The sequence below is a fragment of the Cryptomeria japonica genome, chromosome 10 (genome assembly GCF_030272615.1).
Source record: "Cryptomeria japonica chromosome 10, Sugi_1.0, whole genome shotgun sequence".
Lineage (NCBI taxonomy): Eukaryota > Viridiplantae > Streptophyta > Pinopsida > Cupressales > Cupressaceae > Cryptomeria > Cryptomeria japonica.
The window spans coordinates 512,753,298-512,778,482 of record NC_081414.1 but is presented as its reverse complement, the minus strand read 5'-3'; positions in this window follow the sequence as shown (position 1 = coordinate 512,778,482).

Here is a 25,185-nt window from a genome sequence, read left to right as displayed (position 1 = left end):
ACTAAAATTTCTTCATAGGTCAGACTTGTTTCAACACAACACTACCACTTTTTCTTAACATCAAATGGTATTACTGATTCTATCCTCAACTTGTCGGGGTACTTCATCATAAGAGCTCAAATCTTCTTCATCCTTCCTGCAAATTTATTGGTTCTATTTCAAGTAGACACATACTGATGCATAAATCTCAGAGTCTCAAAGTCACCACTCACAATTGTGAGGTATTAGACATAATCTTGAAAAACAGACAGATCTCGACTGAACTCTTTATAGAATAAGAACCACAGCACATTCTTAACAACATTTATGAGAATTGACTCAAACCAACAAGGGATAGATTACGAAGCTTCTTCACTCTATGGGCAAAATCTCCACTATATATTAAGCAATTTTTCTAACCAAAGATTCTCTACAGTTCATTCTTCCCCAGCAGACTCGCCAATTTTTGTTGGTTCCCAAAATGGATGATGGGTTTACACTGCTTATAGGGTAGAGACCAATCTGATTTCCTCTAAATATCTATGGAGAGCCACCTCCACCTATCAATATCTATCAGGATTGGACCAACAATAACAAGGATAGAAAGTCCTTCTGCGCTTTAGGCTTTGAAGAACCAGGGAGGGTGATCTCTTCAGTAAGAAATTCCTGCTCTCTGCAAGGATACTCAGGAACTTACTAAAAAAATAATAGATTATCTCATAATAAGACTTAATAGGAAGGGAGAATGCTCAAGAGTGGAAAATCCTTCAGTGATCCTCAACTTTAAACTGGAGTATGAGAGAGGGTGAGACTATTTTCAGAAAATACATAAATCTTAGCAAATGATTTTTCTGATGGTTTATAAGATTCACTCTGAGAGATCATAAAGAAGATAAAACTGGAAAATGATAACCTAATGAGATTTTCTAGCGGATACAAATGCCTTATTCATTTGGGTACAGAGTCGATGAAAAGTGTTACTGAAAAATCTGATAAAATCTCATCTAATAGTTGGTCTAGCCTAAAACAATACTGCCTTACAATATTGCTCTGCTTATAATCCTTCATCTGAATAACTTATCAAATCCTATGGCAAGCCTTATTTCCTCTGTAATCTTATTCAAACAATTTAATTAACCCCTTGGACTAGAGCATTGCATAGAAGAATACATACATCATAACAATGCAATAAACAAATGAAACCCTTGATCCTATTTTCTCAAAAGAAGATAAAATCAAACATAGGAGAGAAAAGACTGGGAAAAATATATTTACATTAATATCATAAGCTATCTTTAATTAAAATGATAGCCAACAAATCTAAATACAAAAAGACCCACTTGAGAAAAGGGGAACCTACGACTGTTCTATCACTTTTTTGCTCTGCAAAATAACATTATAGTCCCTCTTATTTCCTATGACTCTCTAGAACTATTTTTGGACCTAACCCTGTAGAAAAGATCTATTTTAAATAGATCTTTCTCAGTAAATTTGGACCCTAACTAATGGCATTGAATTCCCTTTTATAGAAAACAAGGGAGCGACAAGCTTCAGGCCATAAGACACTTGGCAACAATAGATTCATTCTTTGATAATTAACCCTAAAGGCTCTATACAATTTTGTTTCAAAATATCCACATCTCTATGTGCCAACACCTGTGAATCATCATTCTCAAATTGAAAATTGGTAGAAGCAAAACCATTTGAGTCATGTCATTATCTCCCTAACACCTTCGTATGGCATGTGAGATGTTGCATTTTTGTCCCATAGAGCATTTCCCTTCCTTAGAAAGGGAAATAGGATCTTGAAAAGAGGTAAAGTCGCCCCTCAAGCTAGAGGAGGAGCTCAACCTTCATGCCCAGGATCAGAGGTAGTGGGAGGTGAAGTTAGAGGGAAAACATAATATGGTGGGGAGGGGTTATAGTTTCCATGCAGCTACATGGATGGATTGCTGCCGCTCCTTACCTAGACATGTCCCTTTTTCATTTCTCTGTGGGCTCTGTCTCAGAAACCTTTGCCACCCAAGACATAGAGGTTGTGCCATGCATGACCCTTCTTCACAAGAAAGGGCTTTCATGCCCCCTCTGGAAATTCTCCCTACTTTCACATCCCCTATAGAAATAGGCATACTCACACATGAGAGAGAAATTCCATCCAGTATCATAGAGTATATTATAACTCCATCTCTAAGCTTGCTCAAACATCATTTCTTTTGCAGAAAGAAAAACTGCACTTAGAAAATGAAAAGGCTTCATACTCTTCTACCAATTTGATCACCATCTTGTTGTATTTATAGCTGAACCATACTTCATCAAGTAGTGCTTGTTCTTGAAACATCATCACTCTAGTGTTTTCAATTTACTCTACTAGCTAAGGACACTAGAATTCAGGCATATCACATCTACTACATTCTTCTATCAAGTTTCTCCTGATGCGAATGATTTCAATTTACTCTACTAGCTAAGATTCATCACACTTGAACTCATGATTCATCACACCTGAACTAGAAGCTTATCCAAATCCTTTCACATCTCTGAGCTATAATCTTTGACTGTCAAATCAATCTTGAATCATCAAGTCTAAGTCCCATTCATGTTTCCCTTTCCTGCAAGCTATGACCAGTGCCTCCAAAATCCCTCCAAACTTCTCATTTGAAACTCAACTGCAGATCTCCTCTAACTCAGAAAATCTAACGATCATTTCCTACCAACTTAGTAGTTTGACTTTCCAACTGTATCTGTGGACCCGCGAAATCCTGATAGGTCAACACCATATCATTCTTCGACCAAGCTCCATCAGCAACCTCCCTGCAAGCCATCCTGATCAGCAAGGGACATGTGGCATCATCTCATGATGCCATGGTCTGTAATCTCCTTGCAACTTCCATCGCGGGAATACAAGGGTCGTCTGATCTGTTCAATCTTTATCGCTTTGCATATTGCCCGTCAACTCCTCTAGGACTTAAAATTCGAGCACCTTTTACCTCAGGATAAAACATCCTCATTCATTCTGAGCACGTACAAATCTATAGGACTATTAGTAGATTGACCTTTATCACTTGCGAACTAGTATTATAATGCCTTCAACCGGTTATGCTGCTAACCCCGTTAGTTTCCGCTGATAAAACATGTTACAATCTCGCGATGTCGCGGTCGTTAAAATCCTCATATCTTTGATCACGGGAAGCACTAGTCGTTGGATCTATCATCTCTTTAACAAATGATCAATGTATTTAGGACTTACTGGACTTAAGAAAATATAAGCATGGGCATAAGTATTTAGAAGGGGACCGGTAATAGGAAAGTTATGCACTTGAATTAGGAAATTTTATTTCATGAACCGGTCGATCAATATTTTTCTTAGGGAATAAAAATGGCCCTGCTCATGGAAAGGGTACCCTCAGTTTTAAGTGGGGAAAAATTAACAGTAAAATATATCACTTCTAGGGTTTTCTTCACAAAAATGTAATAAGTTTTGATAAACCCTAAACGCTAGACCTTGAATCGTTCTCAGAGGATATAAGTAAAAACCTAAAAAATCAATGTTTTGGGCTTAAATTTGAAAATTTCATGCAATCAATTTTCAGGGCTATCAACATCTTCCTAAAATAAACATTGTAATATATGTTTTGTATAGTGTGAGTTAATCCTACCATGGTTTTTCCCTCCTTAGGTTTTCCACATAAAAATCTTGGTGTTCTTGTGTGGTGCATGTTTTTATTTTTCCTTCAACAAATCTAACTTAAATGATTAAATGTGTAATAAATGTTTAAGTTTTAATTGTTGTTGATTCAAACTATCCCTCCCAACATCTAGGTGTGTTCAACATAATCAATGTATTGATGCAAAGTTCAACACAAATTGTAACTAAATCTAATCCTATCCTAACGAATTAAGGTAAAGGGAGAGGAAGAATGCAAAAAATGAAAGGTGGTGATGCAACAAGACTTAGTGACTCCTCCTTGATCACAAAAACACAGAAAACCTATAAAAACTATAAAAAATTACACAAATCTGAATATTATTTTGAAAGAGCATGTGAAGGTTAGGGTTTGACAATCAATATATGAGAATTGCTAATGCAAAATTAGTTCCTATAAATAAATATTACATAGAATACATTTTTCATACTAAAAAACAACCATTCACATATGATGTAAGAAGCTCAACAAACATTATAAGGTATGAATATGATTTTAAAAAATTGCTAAATAAAAGAATTATATAGCATATGCAAATTGAGAAGAGGTGAAAAAATAATATTTACTAATTCAAAGGTATTGAGCCAATTTATAGTATTATAAAAAAATATATATAAGTCTTCATTTCATTTTGGCCTAGAAATGAAGAAGGAACCTCTTTTGTAAATGAGGATTGTAGCACTCTTATCCTCTTGAAGGAACACACACAAGTTTTTAAAATATATTGCTACAAAAAGCATGCCATGGACTCTCCATCATTATTGTCAATAATCTATAGACAAATGTACCTTTCAAATATGACATGATTGAGTAGGAGGTATAAATGAGCATTCCTTTATAAGCTTTCAATCACCTAGAGATGGTGTGTCAAATGTTTAGGTCTACAAATAATAATTAGGTATGAGTGAGTACCATTTTCCTTCTTTGAATCCATGCCAAACTATAGAAAGAAATATTTTGGGTATTGATGTGTCTTGCAATTGAATGATTTATTTTATCCTTGCTTTCATAAGGATTCATATGTTTTAATATTATATCATGAACCATGTGATAACTTAATTAATGATATATATGACATGTGATGAATGGATATGTTATGTCTATTTTCATGGCTGATATAATGTCATAATATCATAAATGGTGTTTATGTGAATGGATGCTTTCTTTGAGATACTAACCTACAACTTAAGGATTAGTAGTTGGCCAACAACCAAAGTAGAGCATGCCCCTATGACTTATGTGGAAGAAATCAAAGAATGCCAGCTGAAACGCAACTACTATTAAGATTTTTTGACCTTGTCTTTGAAGAATAAATTTGCAAAGAATATGGAAGAGTTTGCAGGATAATGAAGTTGTCATTATTTAGGTCATACATATTGATTTTTTCACATTCCTATCTTCTTGTTTCTATTTGAATAATAGTCCAACTTGGATTGAGACTCTTATTAAGTTGGTTGTCATTTTTAGTTTCATAGTAGAATAAGTCATCCTAAATGTTAAGGAAAATTGACAATTTTTCATAGCATTTTCTAAGATGTAATTATCTTACTCTCTTAGACTTTGTATAAAGTCTAGTTTTTCTAGAGTTTGCTTCCACATATGTGACCTAAACTAGATTATGCTTTGATTTTTTATTAATTAGAGATGTTACTTCTACTATCTATTATGTTCCCTTAAGGATGAATAAAGTGAATGATTTATGACATAGTGAGTTAAGATTACTTTGTGGTCCAAGGTTGCATCTCCTCAAGCAAGGGCCATTTGAAGTATCATAATCCTCTTATAGTTAGTTTCATTTATTTAACATTAGTTAGATTGTTCATTACTTTCATAGATTACCTGTTATGATTATTCATGTTCAACTAGATGCATATAATTTTTTAATTAAGTTAATAGTCCTAAAGTTGCAGCATAGTCATAACACTACACTAGTTGCAGCCACTTCTAAGTTAACTTGCCAATTACTCCCAGCAACTATTGTGCAAATAAGTTTATATTCCTGCATTGTCTTTGTTTCAATTAACAGTTGAATTGAATTATTTTACTTTACACAACTGATAGGTATATTAGAGAATCCTTAGCTACATATACAATCCTAGTATCATCCAATTATATACATCACTGGTCGATAATTAAATGATCCTTTCTTGGACAATATGTTACTTAATCTGGGATATGTTGGTCCATTAAGAGTATGCATTGATTTGTATGCATCAACCTGTTGCACTTAATAAAGACCAATCAGGTGTCATTGAACCTAATTTTGTAAGAGGGATTACAATGCATTAATAGAAATCTCAAAATTTTGGTGCCATTATAGAGGTTTAGAACGTAAATGAACTTTTGGTAGGAGTTTCTATTTGAACTAAACTTATGGGTAAATCCCTTCAAAATAAAGTTACAGGGAAGATGATTAGAGTTGAACCTACTAAATTTACTTTGTTTCAATATACAATTTGAATGAAAGGTTACAATGATGAGATCAACAATAAAATAGGGTGATATCATCATGGATTTGGGTTGGTTAAGATGGGTCAATGTTAGCAACATATCATCAAGGTAGTGGTTATAAGAATATGTAGCTGAAATGGATATGCAAGAAAGTCCCACTAAAACAATCAAAAGATGGAACATTGAAATTTTTAGTTAAGTTTCCAAAGAAACTCTACAAAAGGATTTGATGATGTAAGCATGAGGCAAGTTGCAAAGAAATGCAACTAGACCAATTAGGAGAGAAAATTTAGAAAGTTCCAGTTCACTCAGCTAAGAAATTTCCATAACAAGAGATGAGTCCAACACATCTTCAATAAAGTGGCATTTGAAATTTTGTAAATGAAGCAAACCAATAAAAAAAACTAATGATCTGGTTCAAATGAACCTTTTAAATTGGCTCTACAAAAGTTAAAATGCAAAAAAAAAAAAGTGAACGAGAATCTTAATTTTTGAAATGGAAAGGTTTAGATAAAGGAAAAATTCTTGCACAAAAGTTATTTAATGTGGAAAGAGTTAAGTGAAGTAGATTTATGAAAAAAGATAAGTGAAATTGACTATGTTTTAAAGAGAAAGTTTTGATGAGCGTCATGTTCACACCACTTTATACTTCTACAAACTCTTAAAAGAGGTCTTATGAGCTATTAGGTGCAAGGAGAGTTAAGTGAAAGAGTCTTTAAAATTTTCACTAAGTTCAATTTAGATGGGAACCAATTTTTGACTAGTTGGGGGGGTAAAACCCATTAGAAATTATCTTCTTTGACTTAGAAAAGTTAGGGTAATTTTCCATAGGATCAAGGCTTGATTTTGGACACTCTATTCAACTATGATGAAAATTTTAGCACAAGGAAACACAAATTAAACACCTTCTAAAATAAAAATGATTATTTGAGTGTTGATCTCAAATATGTTAATATTTTATCATCCTTTAAGGTATGTTAATTCATTAAACATTAGGATCTAGTGGCCTTAGGTGATCCACTCAGAATAGGAATCATAAGAAGTTTAAAACAACTTGGAAGATGACTTTAAGCCCAAATGAACAACTCAAATTTTATTAATAGAAAGAATAGCATGTGCAATAGCACTTAGAGGAAGAAAATGTTGGCAAATGCACACTCCAATGAGAAATTGTAGGTGATTGAAGGTATTGTCATTGATGGCAACCTTGCAATCCTATGATACCGATAGGCACCGACACTGATAGACTCAACACCGGCATGCAGATCACCGACACCAAAAGGAAGATTATCGGCACCCTAGCCGACATGAATTTTGTTTAAATGTATTTTGTATTTAATTGTAAAATCTTTTGTAAGATGACTTGGCGGATTGTAATATGACTCATATATGTATGCAATCATTGTAGATCATTTAGAAGTGAAATAAGAAAGGATTAATGCAGACCTAATAACCAAATTGTAAGGTAGATATTGGATAAGGGTTTATGTATATTGCAGAGCTTAAACTGGTACTGAATCTAGCATAGTAGATGCTGATGTGAAGCAGTACAAGACATTGGATTTGTATAATCCATTTTGTAAGTCAGTGTGACTTCTTTTGTAATTGAGCAGTGAGCTCTAGGCACTTGGCCTTCCTGCATGTGCAGGCCCCTATTGTAAGCAGTAATATTCTCTTATTTGCCAGTAAGTGAATATTGTGGGTCACAAATCCCACCAAGGTTTTTTCCACATCGGGTTTCCTCATTAAAAATATTGTGTTATGGTGTGTCTCTTATGTTGTGGTTATTTCTCTTATTTACTACTTTATTTTTGGTTTACCGATACACAATTTTGATATGCTTTTCATGCTATAAGTTAAGAAAATTATTATACCGGTCAGATACTAATTCACCCCCCCCCCCTCTCAGTATCTTTGGGAATCCTAACAATTGGTATCAGAGCTTGGTCCTCTATTTTCAAAATCCTAACAAATTGAGGAAGATCTTGACACTGGTGGAGATGGAAAACTTGAGAAAGCAATTGGAAACAACTCTTTCAGACTATGATGCAGAAAAAGTGAAGAATATCAAACTTGAAGATGATCTTAAGGCTGCACAGGATATTATTCGAGGACTTCAAGAAAATTTCACTATAGAAAGGAATAAGAGAAGATAACTTTGTGAAAAGATGTAGAATGATGAAGATGAAAAAGAAACTCTTAATGATCTGGTAAACAAACTGAGACAAGAAAACAGTACAATAAAGAATGAGATGCAAGATATGACTATGAAATTTTGTAAAGAAATTGAAAATCAGAAGAAGAATGAAGAGGACTTGGTTAGAAGACTAAATGATTTTGGAAATGAAAACACAAGACTTAGTCATGAAAATGACATGTTGAAGACAGATTTGATGCATACACAAAATGACAGAACTGAACTCATGAGACAGAAAGGAATCTTGGAGAGTGAATTGGGTGCTACAAATCAACACAAAGAAAAATTCAAGAAAAGTACAGAAGAACTTGATGACATGTTGAAGAATCAGAAACCAAATGGTGATGCAAATGGCCTTGGATTTGAAGTTGGTGAAAGCTATGGTACTGCAAACAATCATGATCATAGAAAACTGGTAAGACAACCTAATGCTTACAAATTTAATGGGACATGCTTTAACTGTAACAAGTATGTTCATAGAGAAAATCAGTGTAGATCTAGAAATTATTAGAACATTAATGCACCCACCGGTCAATGTTCTAAATGCAACAAAGTTGGTCATAATTCAGAAAATTGCAGAATGAAAGTAAGATGTTATGTTTCTGGAAGATTTGGACATCTATCTAATCAATGCAGAACACAAACTGGCATAGGATATGGGAAAGCTATTCAGAAAAACAATGTGACTTGTTATGCTTGTAACAAGATTGGATATATTGCTAAATTTTGTAGAAGCAAGACACCACCGCCAAATAACAAAGGACCCAACTTGAAAGGTAAAGAAAAAGTTGAAGAGGTAAAGCAAGAATTCTCCAAGCAATGGATTACAAAGTCAGATCAGAATGTTGATGGGAATACTCCTCCACCGGTAGAACAAAGTATCACTCTATCAGCAGGAGACTCTTCATCTAACTAAAGGAAATCCTTTGGGGGTTTAGCAACAAACTGAAAAACATGCTAATATACCCTCACTTGATGGTGAGAAGTTGAATTACTTCTTTACCGGTAGATGAGTTAAGTTTTGACTTAACCGACAAGAATTAAATGTGGTAGTTGGAGAAAATAACATTATAAAGTAAGTGTTTTGGCTCTTTTTCATTCACCGAGCATTCAAATCTTCGAGAGTGCAAAAATTCCTGAGCGAAGGCATCCTTAGCGAAAAAGTGAAGTAGTTCATCCAAGCACTCATCCTTAAGGCAGATTGAGGTATTTATAACTATGGCTTCCTCATCCACACCTGAATTTATTGCAAACCCTACTGTAATTGAAGTAATCAAGCACCCTAGACCCGTATTCAAACTTGTTCTCGAAATAGTGAAGAAATATTATACCCTAGGTGCATTTTCTCAAATTCCTAAAGGAGTAGTTTATGTAGAAGATCCTAGGATATACATACATTGTCATATAGAGGAGTTAGGAGATGAAGAAATCAAGAATATGTATAAGACTGTGATTTGTGATGAATCTGGAAATATCAAATCGGAACATAAGATAGTGGAAACCCCAGGTTTTACTGAAATCCTTAGTGTCCCAGATTTTCCCAAGGATGTTATAAGGATTGTGCTAAGCAGAGTTCATGGCAAATTATTTTGGCTGGATTCAATTCATAAGATCACCAAAGAAGTGGTTAAGGTAGTAATAGGGTTACCTTCCACTGGTAGCAGGCCTGATAAAACTAAAAAGGTCTCCAATGACATAGTAATGGACCTAACTGGCACAAAATTTGACAAGAGATCACTTAGAGTCAATGATGTGAAGGACGTAAATGTCAGATTTGTTAGTATGATTTTAGGCTACAAGACTACACATGCAAATAGGTTAAACTCAGTATCTAGCTTGTGTATTAAAAGTGCATATGACATGGTTAATGATAAATCTAGAATAGATGTGTGTGAATGGCTTAAAGATGAATTAATAGACAATCTAAAGAAGATCAAAGGAGATAAGAAAGGAACTTTTAGATTTGGAAATTTGCTTGTATGTTTAATGCTATACATTACTAAGCAATTCCCTGGTATTGGTAGGAGAGATTTTGGTTTTGATATACCAGTAGGAAAGCAACTATTGGATGCATTAAACAACATGGGAGAAAATGGAGACAAAAACATAAATGAACATTTTCAAGCACTAAAGGCTCGAAAGAAGATGAGAATTAGGTTGTCTCAAGCAATTGTAGATAAATATCAAAATGAAATATGTTTTGTAATCAAGAAAGATGAAATCTGGATGGAGGCAGTTGTCCCTAGGACAATCTGGGCAACTGAAATGGGATATGAAATAGATGATAACATCATTGAAACTTATGCAAAAGCCCTTGTTGAAGCACCAAAGGAACCCTCTGAGAAAGTATTTGGAAATGCAAAAACAATTGAAAGTGGTATTCAGTCATAGTAAAGAGTGAAGAAACTTGAACAAACAGTGAGGAAGGGAACTAGACAAGCTAAAGCAATTAAAGAAGATGTATTAAAGCAAACTGGTATTAAGAAAAGTGAGTTGGAAGGACTTCAACCGGAAACTCATCTTTCACCGATTGCAACTTCTTCTGAAAGTGATATACTGACAGTATTCAAAAGGGTAGAAAGGAAAAGAAAACCCTCACCGGTACCCTCACCCACACCTAGGAGAACAAGACAAAAGCAACAGGCAGTAAGGCCTCCGGTTAAAAAGTTGACTTCAAAGAAGAAAAAGGTAAAACAAGACATTGCTCCACTGGATAAACTCCTTAGTGAAATAATAGAGGATAGAAAGTTATAAAACATTAGCAAACTGTATAACACACTTTCCACTGATGACAAAGAAAGCATAGAAAATAGTTTAATTTTACACTTAGATATTTACAAGAAATTTTTGATGGAAATTGTTGATGAAATACCCACTGATCTCTACAGAAGACTTGAAGCTAGAAGGGTAGCTATTGTTGAGCTGAATAAGAAAATAAAAATTTAAAAATTGCTTGTAGTTCACCCAGTGAACTCCACTGAAGAGATTGATCAATTAATCAGTGAGGCCAACTAGACACTATTCTCAATCGGTCACCAACATGTAGCACTGATGGTAGGAAGAATGAATGAAATTTCAGAAGAGATTGTGGATCAATGGGACATATTCTTTGTTGAAAAGGAGAAACAAGAAGAACTCAAAAGACCCAAGACTATCAGAGTATATCAAAAGGACAGGGATAAAGGGAAAGGTAAGGAAGGTAGACCTCCAAACCTAAAAATAACTGATAACTTACCCCCACCTCTTTCTGATACTCCACTGGTAGAAACAATTGACACACAACCAACTATAGAGAGTATGGAGACTCCTCTAGAGGATACAAATCCTGAGTCTGAAGTTTTGTATACCATGAATATAGATACACAAGAGGTGAATATTGTGGTAGATAAAGAGACCACTGAGAACAAGAAGAAAGCTATGGCTACTGAGCCACCTGCTTTAGATGTTGAGGTTGGAGTTAGTAAGACTGTAAATATAAGCACAGATACAGAGAAACAAGTAGAGGACACCACTGAGAAACCATCAGAAGCACTGGTAGATAAAACTGAGAAACAATTAGAGAAACCGACAATAGACAGTGCAGAGGTGATTACAAAGAAACCAGCAGTTGAGAGCTTAGAGAAATCCTCTGAGGCACAAGAATAGAAACAGGAACACCAACAGGTTGATGTATAGGTTTAGACCAAGATAGTGCCACCGACAAAAGCTGAAAAGCCTAAACCTTTTCTAATAGAAATGCATACTCAAACAGATCCTCTTGAGAAAGAGGAAAGCAAAGTTATTACCACAATCGATAGCATGGAAATTGTAAAAATAGTTGGGCAGACATCTGGTACTTCAATGACAGAATTCAGACCAATGAATGTGACAGAGGTATTATTGGATTCTATTAAGAAGATCACTAAGTGTCATGCACAAGCCTATAAGGCTATTGATGATACAATTCCTATTCTTAAATTGATAGCACCCAAGTGCATTGTAGGAAGTAAAGATTCTTTAGGTCAACTAGACACATTGTCTAAATACATCACCGACAACATTTTAACAGTTGATCAGATAAATGAGGACACATTCAGAGAGAGAATTATTAAGGAGAAAGACAAATTCTTTAAGGAAATAGTGAAGAAGAATAAGGAGAAAATGGAAACCTTATTACCGACACTAGGAGAAATAATTTTGAATTTCAAGAAACTGTATAGGGATACATGCAAAACCGACATTCTAACAACAGATATAGACAAGGAAATCAGTAAGGTAAAAAAGGAGATTGACAATATAGTTGATAACCTCATTGGTTCATTTGAACCATTATCAGTTACAGAGCAGGAGATATACAGTCTTGAAGAAAAACTTGAGAAATTTGAAAAAGAGAAAGATAAAATAAAAGGGAAGGCAAAAGACCTAAATGCAAACTCAGTCCCAAATTTGACTACCTCATCTCTTTGAGAAAAGAGATCTCATAGGCACTTGTTCAAGGACTAAAGATACCGGAAGAGAAAATGCACATACTCACTGGTACGGTTCATAAAACATAAGAAGCACTAACAGATAGCAAAAGATTTAGTGACAGTTTAAATTTGGTTTTTGCAGACCTTTTTCAGATTGTAACCCACCGGTGACAAGGATCTAGGCAGGAACCACACTCCACTAATAGCGAATGACAACCTTTGTCATTAATGTCAAAGGGGGAGTAGTGAGATGAGAAAAATAATCAAAACAAGACATCATCAACTCAGAGGGAGCATACATTTTTGACATCACAGTTTTGGTAAGACATTTTGGTAGATTCTTTTTGGACATCATTTTTGGACACTTTTTTATTTTTGTCATGAGTGTTGCCATCAATGCCAAAGGGGGAGTTTGTTGGCAAATATACACTCCAATGAGAAATTGTAGGTGATTGAAGGTATTGTCATTGATGGCAACCTTGCAATCCTATGATACTGGCAAACATCGACACCGACAAACTCAACACCGACATACAGATCACCGACACCAAAAGGAAGATTACCGACACCCTGGCTGAAAGGAATTTTGTTTAAATGTATTTTGTATTTAATTATAAAATCTTTTGTAAGCCGACTTGGCAAATTGTAATATGACTCATATATGTATGAGATCATTGTAGATCATTTAGAAGTGAAATAGGAAAGGATTAATGCAGACCTAATATGTGAATTGTAAGGAAGATATTGGATAAGGGTTTATGTATATTGCAGAGCTTAAACCAGTACTGAATCTAGCATTGTAGATGTTGATGTGAAGTAGTACAAGACATTGGATTTGTATAATCCATTTTGTAAGTCAGTGTGACTTCTTTTGTAATTGAGCAGTGAGCTCTAGGCACTTGGCCTTCCTACATGTGTAGGCCCCTATTGTAAGCAGTAATATTCCCTTATTGGCCAGTAAGCAAATATTGTGGGTCACAAATCCCACCGATGTTTTTTCCACACCAGGTTTCCTCGTTAAAAATAATGTGTTATGGTGTGTCTCTTATGTTGTGGTTATTGCTCTTATTTACTGCTTTATTTTTGGTTTACTGGTACACAGTTTTGATATGCTTTTCATGCTATAAGTTAAGAAAATTATTATACCGGTCAGATACTGATTCACCCCCCCCTCTTAGTATCTTTGGGAATCCTAACAGAAAAGACAACCAAAATGTACAACAACACTTATTTACAAGGAAAAAAACTAATATAATATGTAACTGACCTGTAAAAAGCTAAATGTCAAAGTGTCACAACAACTTGTCTCTATTAAAAATAAGTCTTCTAGAAGAGTTAATCTCTCTCAAGCTAAAATTACATCCACTGCCAATCTACAATAAATGAAGCCCTTTATTTGCATACATTAAATCAAAAATATTGACCATGTATGGAATATTCACTCCATCATCAACCTTTTTATTACACGATAGAAATAAAAATAAATGATAGATCTATCTAATAATGCATTAGATGTGCACATAGTAGTATGGGTAAAAAACTAAGAAGTGGGATAGCATAAAAAAAAATAGAACTTGTAGAGGAAAAACAATCTTCCTCACACAAGGGCACTTTTTTGTTGCAATAGGTGAGTTTATTATATGAATTGAAGTAAAAATATAATGCATACAAGTCAAATTGTAAGTAATATATGTCATACCTATTGGATATTAGGGAGATTGTTGGATATTGTTGCTGCTAGGATATGTTGTTGTCATTGATATCAACATATTCATGCCCCGGTAATTGCAGATTGGCTCATTGTGACTATGGTTTTGTGTATGAAGTATCCTTAGTATCATTATGTTCTTTTGTACTGGTGTTGGTGATCTAGGAAGATCTTCATCCATTCCTTCATTCTCAAGCACTATTTCTTCGTTAGACTTATTATCAATGATTAACTGACATAAACCCTTACAATGAACCAGCTTAGTAGGTTTTATCTTCATGTCATAGTCTTGAATTTTTGCAACCTAGTTGCCTCTTTTAGTTCCTAATTCCTGTTGTGTTAGAATAGACTTGACAATAGCATCAGGAACAAGAGCAATGACATGAGAATTGAGAATGTAAAATCTGAAATGTTTTACCATTTTAACCACAACAAAGGCATGCTTCTCCATTGCATAAAAATTTAACTCATGGCCTTTCAGAGGATAACTCATAAAAGAGATAGGTGACTCAACACCTTCATTATTCTTCTGCATCAATATAGCTAAACAAGTATGATCAGATGCATAACTGTACATTATGAACTCCTTTGTATAATCCAGACATACCAAGACTAGAGCATAAGAAATAGCTTCCTTAATTTCATAAAAGGCTTTCTTACCTTCAGGACTCCATTTGAAAAGAGATTTCCCTTTCATCATGTCAACTATGTGATGAGTTTGTTCAACAAAGTCTGGAATAAAGCTTCACAAGAAGTTTACTTACCGAAGAAGGAATGCACAAAAGTTTTACTTGTAGGAAAGGAAAGACTACAAATAGATTTAACTCTTTCAACATCAATCTCGATACCTTTCTTAGACACAATGTGTCCAAGAAACTTTCCCTCCGTAACCCCAAAAATTAATTTCTTGGGATTAAGAGACATCCCATGCCATCGGCACTTCTCTAGAACTTGTTGTAGATGATGAAAATGATTTCGACACTACTTAGATAAAACAGTTAAATCATCAAGATAAACCACAAATGAACTTACCAAGGAAGTATCGCAAAGCCGAATCCATTGCACGCTGAAAAGTTGCTCCTACATTTATCAACCTGAAAGGCGTTTTGCAGTATGCAAAAGTGCCCCATGGGGCTATAAAAGAAGTCTTATTCTGATCTTGCTCAACAACCTCCACTTGGTTATATCTAGAGAAGTCGTCCAACATAAACAACATCTCGAACCCGATAACAGTTTGCAAGACTTGATCTACGATAAGCAACAGATAGTTGTCCTTCAAAGAAGGTTGATTTAAATTCCAGAAATCAACACAAATCAGGATTTCTCCATTTTTCTTGCACACCGGCACAATGTTAGCTATCCAAGTAGAATAATAAATAGGAAAAATTATTTTTTCTTTTAGCATCTTCTAAATTTCAACAAAAATAGTGTAGGGTCCACCCCTGACTTGACTTGTTTGACTAGAGTTGACCTTTAATTCATGCATGATAGACACTATTGGGCATAGGCTATTTTAGATGATTTATAGGATGTTGATACTATCATTAATGATCGTGTGATTTATTAGACACTATATGCTTATTATGTGATTGACTATCGAAAGATTATATTGATCATGTGATTTGATGAGCATAATTGTTGATGGATTTTACATGCCTTACTATAATTGTGAATTATACTAATCATGCACTTGATGATGTTTTTATGTACTAACCATATTTAATGATTATCTATGATGAGTTGATCTTATGGTGTGTTTGATTGTTGTATGACTGTCTTCGGGATAGAGACAATTCCACATCACTCATTGCGAGCGGGATGTGTCATTGCAATTCTCTAACCCTTGTTTGTTATAATATATATATGCATATGTCGTATCATTGCTTTGTGGATGCAAGATTTGCAGGTACCAGACATCGACTCCACCTAGCTCCACAGGTCTGAGCGTGTCTTTAAATCCCAATGGTATGTGGTTCGGAGTTGGCACAATTTCCCCTCACATACTCTAGGTCTAAGTTGTTCACTGTGAGTCGTCAGTGTCTTGGCGCAAGTCGTCATGATAGTTAGTAAGCTGGGTTTCTTATGTGTTGTGAGTATGCTAGTATTGGCCGATTATTCCTTTTCTATTGAGATTGACTATTTGATTATTGATGCGAGATTAAATAATTAATGATGTTTATTTTAATTATTTGGATTAATAGCGATTTGATTATTTGGTTATCTAATGTTTAATTTAATTTATTGGACTATTGCCTTTTTGGTTATTTGATTATTTGATATTTAAATGTTTATTTATTTTAATGATGATTTAATATTTATTTAATTTTTATTTGTTTAGCTTATGATGTGTTTTATATTTATTTGTGATTTAACCTTTATTGGAATTTATTTATTTATTTAATCGCTTATGGTTTAATATTTATTTGGCTTTTAATGTTTATCTGGTTCATTAATTCATTTATGAGCCTTTGGTTTATTTAATTTAATTTCTCCATTTGATTTATTTAATTGTGGCTCATGTTTTATTTATTAGTTTGACTTTTATATTAAGTGGGTTGTATAAATAATAAAATGATAAAACATTCCCACCAAATTGTAAAAGCATGATTTATATTTACCTTACCTACCCTCTTCTCTTATTGGTTGAATTTAAAAAGGGAGGTAAAATTATATTATATGGTGAGGTTGGTAAAATATATTATAGATTGGAATATTTTGATTGGCTGAGATTGAGGCTAGGGTTTTTGGTTAATGTTTGTCTTTTTATTTTCTTTTCTATGAAGTTTTCGGGGGTTGGTTCCTCTTTGGAAAATTTTCTTCAGCAAGTTTTCTTCTTGGTTTTGGTTTTTCTTCTCTCTTGGATTTTGGCTGGATCTTGGGTTGGATTTGGTTTGGCTGGTGGAATCTCTTCTTTAGCTTCTTCCATAACACAGGTTGCAGGTTGGAGATGTATTCTACCTTTTTATATTTTATTTTATAGTTTTCCTGTATGCTTCGTGTCTGTTGATTGAATGTGTGAGCTTGGGGAAATGAATCTAAAATTTATATAGTGAGGAAGGAAATATATGAAGGCATAAATTTGTTGTAAGGTTTTATTCTATAGTTTGTGGGAAATATTTGTATTTTTGGGTTTGCTGAAAGCCTTCTATGTCTTTCTGAGTCTATGTCATGCATGGAGTTTTGATTTAATATTGGCCTTCAAGTGTTTATTATTTATTTAATGTTGAAGTGAGTTTTATTTATTGGGTAATATTATTTTACCCATTAAGTAATTTAAAAGGGGGTAATTTGTATTCTTTTATTTAAAAGTTATTTTCACCCCAGGTCAATGGTTGGAATTGATTGGCTGGAAGTTTATGGTAGGTAGAAAATATATTTTTTTTTCTTGAACTTTGGGAAGGTAGGTATGGAATATAATATTTTTGAAATATTTTGATTGGAGCATGATTTGCTTGGTTGTTTTTTGTTTTTTTTGATAAATAGGCCTTCATTTGCTAGTTGCTTGATTGTGTGGTACTTTCCGGATTAATTCTTGTACCAGAGGCATTGTTGAGGGTGTTGATGATTTATAGTTTTATATCTGATTTTATTTGATGTATTTTGTTGGTTTCAAGCATATTTACCTTCCTATGTTATTGGGGAAAGAATTGTGCTTTCATCCATATTGATGTGCTATGGTTGGTGAGTTGGAAGTGTTGTTGTTTTGGGGCAGCAAATGAGTTGGCCTTGCTGTGGTTTTACTTTCATTAATGACAACAAATTTAATGGCTTGATATGCCTTTGTTTATTGCTAGCCAAGAGGCTAATTTTGTTATATTGATGTTGTTGTAGCCTTGCATATGTTGTGAGAGTATGTGTGGAAGTTATTAGCTGCATTGAGTATTATTTTAATGTATTTATGTTGGTAGAGCCTCTTGTGATGTGTTGTTGGACCATGTTACGAGGAGTGGGCTTCCTTGTGATGACCGGGGTCACGAGAGATCGACTGGCATGAGGTTCCTTGTAAGGATGCATTAAGTCTAGACCACCAGGGCACATTGGAGTTTTCCATGATTTGTAAACAAGTGATAACATTGATAATGAATTAATTGGGATGGGAAAATTATAACTCACTTAAACAATATAATGAATAGTTTTGAGCCTCATGACTTATGTCCTAGGGAGTATGTTTTAGGATAAGCATGAGAAGGCCGTGAAGACGGTAAGCTAATCTCCCTTTATCTCTCATAGGTTGAGATGGCTCCACATGTCCATCAAGCTAGTGCCTTGTGTTATTATGTTATTGTGTTATGAGGATGGCATGTGATGACACTCCACTCCTACATGTGTCCCCCCTTTATGATTTATGATTATGCTTATTAGATGCATTTATATCCTGACGAGTTTTATGCCTCTGGGAGTTTATTCTTGTGGATCTGTGTGAGTTCTTGCTTGAGAGTCCTTGTTGGTTAGTCTCTTTGGTTTTGAGTGTTAGCCTAGATGTAGAGTGTGTGTTGGGACCTTGTGTCATCTCCTAGCACGGGGGGTGGTTCCTTTGGTTCCACATGGTCGGGTGGTTGGTGCTTTTAAACCATTGGGATGTTCCTATCTTTGGATTCTTCTTGCGTGGATGAGGATGCTTCTTAGATTATTCATGGATAATAATTACAACAAGAATGTAAATGATGATGTGACTTATGTAATGAAATTCTTATGTAATGGTTGTAAAAGAGATCATGTTTATGAGGAATGACTATGTTGTTCTAGATATAGTGATAGATTTTGATTATGATATATGATTGTAATGATGATCCTTGATTTGTGTTGTAACACATTTATATTAAATGAAATGGATGCATGTGATGTGGATAAGTATGGTAGTTTAGAATATAATGATGCATTTCATGTTCTTGATAAGCCATGTTAAAAAAAAATGGTGTAATTGTTATGACAATGGTATTAGATCTGAAATGATGTCTTTAACTAATGATTTAAGTAGAAGAAATCCTATAATGCTTGCGATGTAATTGAAGGTTCCTTATGTAATATTGTATGGATGTTCTTAGTGAATGAATTGCTAATCTTATTAATGGAAATTACTAGTAAGTGTATGGGAAGATGATTAAATGAGTTCTTGTCTTTTAGGAAAGGATTAGAATGTATCATAGTTTAAGAATTATATCTCCATTTGGTGGATGCTATTAGTGGTTATGGAATTAGGATATTGTATCATAGTTTGTGTTGAGATGAATTCATGTAGTTACCTAATTTGTAATGAGATGATTGTTGGTTAATTGATACAATGTAAAAGATTTTATGATTATTAAACGAGCTATGGGTTAAATTTTTAAGGAGACTTTGTGAGTATTGCATTATGTACTTTTGGAATCATGATGAAGTAATAAGTATGCTAGGAGCATAGAATTATAAGTGACTATGTAGGAGTTAATTGTAAATTGAAATTATGTTAATGCAATGAAAGGGTTAATCTTGATATATGGATGGTGATGTCCATAGTTGAAGGTTGGCTAAAGGTAATAGGAACATTTGGACTTGGCATATAAAATGAATCTAAGTGAAAAGGGAAATAGATGTGCATTGAAAGATAGAATCTCATGTTAAATGAAAGATTAAGTAGATTGCATATCATGAGTGTTAGGTATTGCTATGACGCACCTATGTGTGTATAATGACTAAGATTATGAGGTATTGATTTGGATGAAAGTAAATATTTATTGCTTATGTAGGTAGATTAAGTAATGGCATTGAGATACCCTAGGGAGTTGGTAGTAATGATTTATTGTATTCCGCTTACGTAATTGTTTGAATAGCTTGAGTGAATTATTCTATGTTCATAACACTTAAATGTTGTTGTGTGCTCACTGCATTGCTTAAGTGATGTTATGTGTTGTATTGTTTAAAAAAAAAATTAAATTAGCATGTTTTTAGCTATATTTCTCTGGGGTATTTTGGTGGGCATTACAAATAGTGTCAGATATCTTTGGATTATACTGCCTTTGTTTTTGTCTAAAGGGAGCAAAACCTGGCTTGAGGGGAATTTCATGATGAAGTTCTTCAGGACAGAAAGACTTTAAATCATCATAGGAATATGCAAGAACATCACAATATTACTGCAATAATGCAACAAACCTTTTATTTTCTTCACTAGAAAAACATTTTCCAATATTGATCATTTTTGAATTATCAGTTGTTCCTAAATTTACTTTCTCATATTCCATTGTGCTAGTAGCTTTCTTCTATTGCTTCTTGACATAATGATCATGTTTATCAAAGATCTTTTCAAGAGATACAAGACCTTTGGGAATCTTGTTTCCAATCAACTGCAAGAACTTTTCACTAGTTTGGGGATCAACATCTTCTATCGCATCTCTTGAAGGAAATTGACTTCCTTCAAAGTAAAGATCATCAAAATTATCAACAATTTGCAAAAAATTAACATGCTGATCATCAATAAACACTTGTCAATTTTCAAAATTATCCGGAACACTTGGTCGAAAACCATCTCAATAGTATACTTGGGACCTGAGAAATCCTTATGCGAAATTAGCAAGGTAGCATAAACTTCTAAGGAATCTTCTCTATCATTGAATTATGTTGGAATCACGAATATATCAAAGCATCAAAAGCCTTATCGAATCCCAAACAAGGTTTCGGTAGTGCTTCAACCTATCACTTCTTGTTTGATAAATACTTCTAACTTGACACACTATAAGTTTCACATCTCCTTGAGCATGCAAATTTTTAATTCCTTTCTTTTGAGCAACATTCATGCCCAAAATGAGAGCTTCATACTCAGAAGTAAAATTAGTGTTGTCAAATTGCAATTTGAAAGAAAATGGAAAATTTTTACCATCAGGAGACACAAACACAATACCTTCTCCTGACTTGGAAGAAGAGAAACTACCATCAAATTCCAAGGTCCAAACATCATTTGGACCACCCACACTGATAGTACCAAAACTAAGAGGTTCCTCTTGTGGAGTCGAAGAACCTACGGACTCTGCAATAACACTTTCATTATCACTTGAATTCTCTTCAAGTGAAACCACATCATCTAGCTCAGATACAACTACAAATTCATCATCAACATACAAGAAATAATTTCCCATACTAGATGAATCAAAAAGAATTTGAGCTCGTTGATCATCAGATTTCACAACTGTGTATTGTGATTCTTTCTCTGGTAGTAATTTCTTGATTTCCCCTTTCACAAGAATACAAGCCTTTTTCATATCCATACTCAACTCACCTCCAACATCACTACAAAAATTTCTTTCAAGAAGAATCCCATATAAATCTAGTACATTAGCTACCAACAATGTCATTTTAATTTTCTTCTCTGGAAATGCATCAAATGTAAATTGTGCATCCTTAATCTAGCCTATCAATAGTACCTATTTATTATCCATAGAAAAACACCTACCAAAGGTCTTAGTCAGGGTGAGACCAATAGCATTTGCAACCTTTGCAAGCATCACATTATCTGATGCACCATAATATATGACACAATTTCTTAACTTGTGACTATTAATCAATAATGAAATATAAAATGGTTCAATTTTCTCCAAAGGGGTAGGAGAAGTCACTAAGTTGTTCTGAGAAACATTGGACTTTTGGGAAGTACTTGAAACATTGTCTTTTTCCTTGACAAAATTAACTAACCAATCAAATTGATCCAAATTAGACCTCAAGTATTCTACTTCAGACATTTGAACCTTTATTTTCTTAGCATGATCTATTATGTCAAATGCTTGAAAATAATTTATCAAATATTGAGAAATATTTTCATTTTGAGGATTTGAAACATTTGTAGCACTAGTCTTCAGTGCAACTATTGAAAAATTTGCAGGAGTTGAAGGAGCACTTACATGTTTATCCTTTGCATTATCTTTTGAAGGATTTGAGTTGTCCTTTGGTAGATTTGGCAAAGGAGTTCCACACTTGGCAATGGTAACTAGAAAGTGTTGAGAATCCTTCACTTGTGTTGAATCATCACTCTCTACATTCGCTTGAGACTAGTTGGCTTGAGCTTGTGAATGAGTGAATACTGCAAAGACATCTCCATCATGTCCTTCCTGCACATGATATTCTTCATATTGCATGTATCAAATGTTAGAGTCGCCGGCCAATTATACCTCTTCATCTTGTGGCATATTGGCATCTTCTTCACCAAAAGGTGGAAGATCATTTTGTTCCACCTCATAATAATCAGTGGTTGAATTTTGAGGCGGAGCTTCCAATGCAAGTCTCTCTGGAGCTAGAGGTAACTTGTTTTGATTACGAGAAGCATAATTGGAAGAATTGTTAGGGAACATTCTCCTTGGAACATCATGGTATGATGCATTCCCTTGCATGAAAATCTACTTCTTGAGTGCTACCATTTCATTCACTAGCTTTTGAATCATAGGATCAACAGGATTTGTTGAAGAAGAAGATGCATCAACAATTTGACTATTCCTAACCTTGTTAGGATCCTTTCTTATCTTACTAGCAAGGATAAGGTCATCTTCAACTAATATGGCCATCTATTGTGCAACGACCAAATCTGTAGGATTATTCCTATGCAAGAGAAAACTTACTTCTGGCAACTGAGTATTAATAAAGAAACATTTTAAGTTTCCAATAGTAGGTTGTGATGCCGTCGGGATGCAATTCTATAGCTTATTGAATTTTTCCACAAATTCTTGCATAGGCTCTTGTGGTTCTTTCTTCATTTTAGTCAATTTCACAAAAAGTGCATGATCATCTTCAGTAGGCTTGAACCTTGCTTCGAATCTTGTTCTAAGGATATCCCAATTTGTGATAGAACCATTAGAAAGATGGTAAAACCAATCAACAACAACACCTTGCAAAGTTTCAATAAATAATCTTATAGAGACATCTTCATATTCAACCCCAAGAACACCACATGCAATGTAAAAAGCAGTGATGTGCTCATTAGGGTGTTGAGAACCATCTCCCAAAAACTTAGGAAAATTCTTTCTTGTGCCTTTTGGAAGTTCATGTAGAGGTGTCATAAGATTCAAGGGAATTACAAAATGATTTACGATTGGGATAAAAATAATTTGCAAACTTGACACCTCACTTAGAATAGGAGACCATTGTATAGTAGGAGGAAAACTCCTTGTTCGCTACAAAGGAGATCTTGATCGTGGAGGAGTCACAAAACTAAAATTATGTTGCTGCAAAAAATCAAAGGTAGGATCAACAATTCCCGTTGCTCATTGTCCATGAGTGTAACTTTGATCAACCAGATTAGTACTTGGAGAAAATCAGCAATATAGATATTACAATGGAAAAACACACTAGAACCCAAAAGAGAAAATACTGGTTGCCCCAGCAGAGTCGGCAAAAAACTGTTGGGTGAATATTTTGTCACTAGCGTAGCAATGACAAAATATGTATTTCACACGTAGCTATGTTGAGACAAAGTCTCACCTCTCATCAAGGGGAGGTTCCTTGGTAGAATTTGGGTATTTCAAATTAAATTCGGGGGTAAGCTTCTTGATGAAACTTCTTACAAAATAACCAACTAAAGAAACTTGTATACAATGACTAAATTATCTCTAAAACCATGTAAGCACAAAGTCTTATAGGATTACTATCTAACTTCCAAATCAATTACAATTATAACTAATATAGCTTTTATCTCAAAGTCTTCAAGATATATGTATGAAACTTTTGATTATCTAAAGAAACCAGCAATGGTACAAATCCTATTAACTAATCATTGTATCACAATACTAATTCCTAAATATGAAAATAGCTCAAAGACTATTTGCAACAATTTAGGTGCTCCCTTAGTCACATGAATTAAAAAACCACTAATATCAAGGAATTAAAGAACTTATATAAGAAATGAACATAAGAACATTCACCCATATAAACAATATTTGTCCCAACACAAAGTTTGGAATCAAAAGGAATTGGTCTCTTTATTTTCTTGATTGAATCTTCACAACAAAAAGCTCAAAGTCTTAGTTGAGGCAAAAATTCGGTAGATTTTTTTCTTAGCACATAAAAGATAAATATTAACAAATGAGGTTCCTCCTTTTATAGGAAAGTAGTGGAGAAAAATGTGGGCACAATTGACTAATTCAACTACAGAGTCACACTTGACTATTTATGCAACTACAAGAAAATTTGCAGTAAGAAAGAATGCAACTACATGAAAACTACATAGTGTCAATGACACTTTATTCTTTATTTTTCCCCCTCATTGATTTTTCTAGAATTCCTCGAACCTTGCCAGCGTAGCTTGCATTTCAGATTTGTCTAGCCTTTAAGTCGCATTTGAAATGGCATGAACACGAGATATGGAATCTTTGGCTTCTACATAAAACATTTTTTCTTTCTTCAAAACTGATGCAAGATCATCTAAGTTGATTTTGATTTCAATCAACTTATCAAATGATGCTAGATAAAATTGATCATCTACCATCCAGTCGATCATGGTGAGGAATTCCTGTTTGACAGTCTCATTGGGTAAAAATTTTGTTCTATATCAAATAACTGGAAAGGTAATTCTAATATTCCTGATGAAATATTTGTGATTGCATCTGTACATACTTTCTTTTCTTGATTCATATCCTTTACCAGCACTTCCATTAACTCATCCTTGTGTGCCAATATTGATCAGGTTTAGATGTACTCACCCTGAGTCAAAACTACATTGTTATCAACAAGGTTGTCTACTCTATA